Source organism: Sorghum bicolor, chromosome 6 (genome assembly GCF_000003195.3).
Source record: "Sorghum bicolor cultivar BTx623 chromosome 6, Sorghum_bicolor_NCBIv3, whole genome shotgun sequence".
Lineage (NCBI taxonomy): Eukaryota > Viridiplantae > Streptophyta > Magnoliopsida > Poales > Poaceae > Sorghum > Sorghum bicolor.
The window spans coordinates 28,434,886-28,440,708 of NC_012875.2; positions in this window are offsets into that span (position 1 = coordinate 28,434,886).

A 5,823-nucleotide genomic window follows, 5' to 3' on the forward strand; every position below is an offset into this window, starting at 1 on the left:
GGTTTGGTGTTGAGGGCAAGCTTCTGCACCATATCGCTGCTTGCCAAGTTGTTGCAGCTACCTCCATCAATGATCATGCGACAAGAGCGCTCTTTGATGACACACTTTGTTTGGAATAAAATGTGTCGCTGATTTTGCTCTGCCATCTGCATTTGTGCACTAAGCACTCGCTGCACGATCAAGCTCTCATAGTGGTCCGCTTCACTTGCATTAATATGTTCTTCTATTTGATCTTCATTACCTGCATGGTCAGTCGCAAGCAGTGCAAGTGTATCCTCATCAAAATCACTAGCAAATGAGTACTCACCATCATCCCTGACAATCATAACTCGCTTGTTTGGACAGTCACGCATCATGTGCCCATATCCCTTGCACCGGTGACATTGTATGTTGCTTGTTCTACCCGTCGATGCCACGGATGAAGTACTCGCAGCAGGCTTTTGCATCGTCTTCGCAACTGAATTGGTGGGGGCAGCTCGAGTCTTGTCACTAGATGATGGAGTAGAAATACGTGTAGATGGAGTTGAAGCCATGCGTTGCTGCCATGAATTAGCCTTCCCTGCAGAAATATTACTCCTTGCGCTAGCACGTCGTCCCTGCACTTCCCTTTCAGCTTTACAAGCAAGATGAAACAAACGGGTTACATTATTGTATTCTTTGTAAGCGAGGATGTCCTGAATTTCCCAATTTAACCCACCCAAAAATCTAGCCATAGCCGGTTCCTCATCCTCCTCTAGGTTACAACGCAACATACCCGTTTGTAATTCCTGATAATATTCTTCTACACTTTTAGCACCTTGTCTTAATTGCTGCAACTTATTTATCATATCACGCGCAAAGTAAGATGGAACAAATCTAGCTCTGATGGCCCTTTTCAGCGCATCCCAAGTTCTAGGTAAGTTATTAGGATTTTTCTTTCCATATTCTATCCACCAAACAGAAGCAAAATCTGTAAACTCACTAGTAGCAGCCCTAACACGTGTAGTCTCAGGAAATTCATGACATGCAAACTTTTGATCAACAGCAATCTCCCAAGTGATGTAAGCATCAGGGTCATATTTACCATCAAAAGGAGGTATCTTAAATTTAATCTTACTGAAAGCATCATCATTATTGTGTACCTCGTGTCGGCGGTTGCCACCCATACCTCTACGGTTGTGACGAAGGCGACGTCGATCACGAGTGTCTTGATCATCATGTTCAGTATCACCAGTGTAGTCATCTTCATGACTACCGTGCTCTCGATCTCCCTCCTTTTCTTCTTTATGCTTCTCTTTATCTTTGGTGTGGAAATCATCAAATCGCCTTAGGAGAGCAGCAAGGCTTTTGTCCACACTAGCAACGGATTCCTCCAAACTTGTGAGCTTGTTGTTTGTGGCAATCTGCGTAGCCTCCAACTGCCCCAGCTTTTCATTTGTCACCTGCAAGTCGTTATCAAGTCCCTCTGTGTGCAGCTTCACTTTCCTTTCAAAATGTTGTATGATGCCCTTAGTGCGAGGTGTATGTGGTGTTTCGTTACCATCATCTGCCCCTGGCATGGTTCAAAGACAAAGACAACAAAAAGGCAAGTGAAGAAATAAAAGCCCTACAACTACTAGGATGTAGCTACAACAAGTCGCTCACACTCAACCTGTAACACAAGTTCTTTCCAATTCTTATCTTGCTTGACAGGAGGGGTCGTCTGCCAACAAGTGTACATCAATGGATGAAGTGTATCGGTGCTGCAGCACAAGATCTGTCAAGCTGTAGAGTATGTGGAGCTATAGGTGGGCTGAAACAAGGAACGAACTAGCACCACGTTAGTTATAAAAGCGAGATGAATAAGTGTTCGACGATGGTACTGTGCTGGTCCTAGGCTAGACCGTGCTAGAGACGCGAGCCTGGACACAAAGGAAAACCACAGCACACCCCTGAAAACAAGGTGGAACAAACCTAAAATCAATATGAAAAATAGCCCCTTTTTTTCTTTTGAGTCTTTTCTCTTTTCTTTCTTTTTATTTTTTTTCTTTTTTTTGGGCAACCTCAAAAACTGATTATATGAACAAAAGAATACAAAAGAGCAATTCGCTACACACACTTTTTTCCGAAAGTACAGGGGTATTCGCTACAGCCTCTCTCTCTCTCTAGAGTAAGGCCGAACAAGTATGGAGTTATCTTTCTTTTTGGATCACAGAAGGACTCACATAGACAGAGTTCAGGCTATATTAACAAGCGGACTCCAAGTTCTATTCGGTTTCCACTCAGAACCAACCACAAAACGGATTCCACCTATTGCCGAGTTCTACTCGGTTTCCTTCTTTTTTTATCATGTTGGTGGAACTCACATTGAAACTCTACTCGATCCGGACCAAGACCATAGTTCAATTTGGACTTCGCAACAGATTTGATAGAGAGAAGATATGGTAATACTCGGCTGTGTATAGATGGTGACAAGAACTCGAAACTCTAAAGGACTAGACACTAAGACCAGCAACTCGACACAAACCGAAGCAACGCAAATTCAACAAGCCCTAACTAAAACGGTACTAGCCAAGGCACAAAGGTTTAATAGGATTATGGAAAAACTAATCTACTATATTTTTTTTGGCTTTTCTGGACTATTGGAAATTAATTAAAAACAACAAAGGATTAGAAGTCTCTCACCGAAGAACCTTGCTCTGATTACCAACTGATGCGAACCCGCTAGGGTTTTTGCCCGATCTTTTGATGAGAGACGGGGATAACTCGATTGGTGGATGGAGATGACGTTCACGGCCCGACTACAGCCCTCAAGACCGTGCCTTAGCAACCGATACACCACGTCCAATAGCCGTCACGATCTTGTGGAGCGCGACAACCAGCCCCTAGGGCTCCCGTCCTGCAAGCAATCGAAGAACTAGCAAGAACGAGGAACCAAGCACTGAATTTGCAAGATGAATTGAAGGTTTCAAACTGAATCTTAATGAACAATGGGGTTCTGAAGACAAGGAGACGGGCTGCTGATCCTGCACGCGCGCCTACAAGCAAGTAGCGAAGGCTAAACTTGATCTAAACAAAACCCAACGACCATGGCGACTCTAGAGGGATATAAGTAGATGGATTGACGACCAAAGAGGTGTTGGAGTCGTCCTCCAACCTTAGACGCGTCCCTAATGGACCCAACTTGATACATGGGCCATCAGCCCAAAATGAGGTGACGCAGCACCCTGGACAGCAAGACCTATCGACGGTAATTGGATCATTGCCGCTGCTGCCGAACAGTTATTGACGTGGGACTTGATTCATATGAAAGTAGACTTGATAAGCTTTCCAACAAGTCCTGAAGCGCCTGAATCCGAATCCGTATGCAACCGTGTTAACGGTCACAAGTTGGCGCTTTGCTGCTGTCCGAATCCAGCGAGCGTGAGTCCTTCTCCTTTTCGGTCTTCTCCTTGGTTCCTAATCATAACAAGAGTGCACACGTTTCCATTGTCTAAACAAGATGGACATAAGCTTATCAAGGAACTCACTTGATTATTAAGTTGACGAACACGAGCATGAGTAAGAGGACCAACTATAGGTTGTGTCGGAGAGGATGTATCGCTGGTGTTGATGTCCTCATCAAAACTGACATTGATTGAATGATTATCCTTGATCCTTTAGGTCGGTGGAGCCTAATCCCCGAAGAGAGTCCTGATTGGACTCTGGGACCGGGCGGGCGCCCTAGGGGGGAGGGCGGGCGCCCTGCCCCCGGGCCCGTTCGCCTTCCCGTTCGTTCCCGTGGCTTCTGGAGTCTTCTAGATGATAGAAAATTGCGCGGCACGTTAATATCTCTATGTAAACCCAACGTGTGGGCCTTTATTCCGTATTTCCTGATAACCCCCTGCAGAAATAGACAAACACCAAAACTCGTGGAATTCTGTCAGATAAAACCCTAAGTCTGGGTGTCGGTTGCATTTGGATCCTTTTCTTTATTTATTTGATGATTATATTTGGTACTTAAGGACCGTCAACACCGTCCGACACCTGACGCGGGTACGGGAACTGGGGCATTTAATGCGTCTGCCACGTTCTCACCTAACCCGACAGTCACGGGAAGCGTGATAGGGAGCAAGCACCCATCCAATCGCCCCTTTTTGCAGCCATGTCCACTAGATGAGCCAGAGCGTGGCAGGGCGCAGCAAGACGGTCGGAACGTCTTATCACGACCCCCCTCAAGACGCCTAAAGTCAGCGCTCCTATCAGCAGGGCTTTGCGCGGCACCGGACCCTCGAGCGAACGCATTCCTTCCCCAAGAAGGGTCGGGCGGTGAAAGACAGCACCTCAACCACCCTGACGCGACCACAGCCACGACGTACAGGCGTGCCCACGGTTAAGCCAATCCAGGACGGTGCGCAGGAGCCGGATTCAGAGGCACGCGTAACCATCATCCAAGTACTGAGTAACAAGACAGCTCGAGGCCACGCCGGTACGGAAGCCTCGAGTAGGTCAGCGTGCCATACCCCTATCGACCCCTGCTCTATCACCTACGCCATGTAATCTGGGTCTCCTCTTGGAACTATAAAAGGGGAGGCACATGAAGGGATAGGGGACACAAGACATACGTAGAAGAACGACCACACTTCATCTCCCTCCATCCATACAATACCGACTTGTATTCACCCCTGTACAAGCACTTAGGTGCAAGATAATAGAAACATCTCTCCCCCGCTGGACGTAGGGCCTTCTCTTGCCCGAACCAGGATAAACCTTTGTGTCTTTCATGCATCACCATCTGGGAAAGGGAACACGCACACAAGTTTCACTCGTTGGTGTGACCCCCCGTGGGTAAAACACCGACAGCCGATGACTCAGAATCCTCAGTATTCTACAACTACCACTGCAAGACCTTTTACTGGGAATTCTCAGATGCCAACGTTCCAGATGCCTAACGCATCGACAGATCCACTGCCGATGCATCAAAGGTTTATGACACAGCCAGGGTATGTCAATTCAATGATGACGCCCAATTATCAGCCATCGGTAGGACCTACGCTGATGAATGTTAACAATGGATGGACATGGAAGTTTGTCTTTCCACGAATGCCTCAGCAGAATCATCAGGCTATGGGATTTCAGCAGGGACCAATGCAACCTGGGCTTCAGAATCAAAGATTGGTCAATCAGCTGATGAATCTTTCTCGACAAGTTGGTGGTCAACAGGCAGTGGCTAATGCTATGTTCCCTGGAGATCGTGCACCGTAGAGACATTTGGAAGCTTATCAACAGGTGCCAGATCCACAACCCGCTCATCGGCAGGATGCCGATGCCTATTGGGCCGATAAGATAGCTGAGGTGATGAGAGATCAGTTTGGGATAAAACCAAAAGTAAATACTTACTCTTATCGGACACCATATCCTCCTGCATATGACTTAATTCCGCTTCCAAATCGTACAAGGTGCCAGATTTCACCAAATTCTCCGGACAGGATGACACGTCAACCATGGAACATGTTAACAGGTTCATCATCCAGTGTGGGTAAGCTGCTAACAGAGATGAGTTAAGGGTTCGTTTATTCTCATCATCTTTTTCTGGATCGGCCTTCACTTGGTTTATTTCATTACCTCCAAACTCAGTAATTACTTGGGCCAATCTAGAGAAGCAGTTTCATAAATACTTCTTTTCTGGAGTTCATGAGAAGAAGATTACCGATTTAGTCAGGCTAAGGCAACACAATGATGAATCAGCTGAAGGATTTGTGCAAAGGTTGCGGGATGTCAAGAATAAATGTTATAGTCTGGTTCTAGATGATCGGCACAGCTAGCCAATTTGGCTTTCCAGGGATTGTTGCCACATATCAAAGATAAACATGCGTCTCAAGAGTT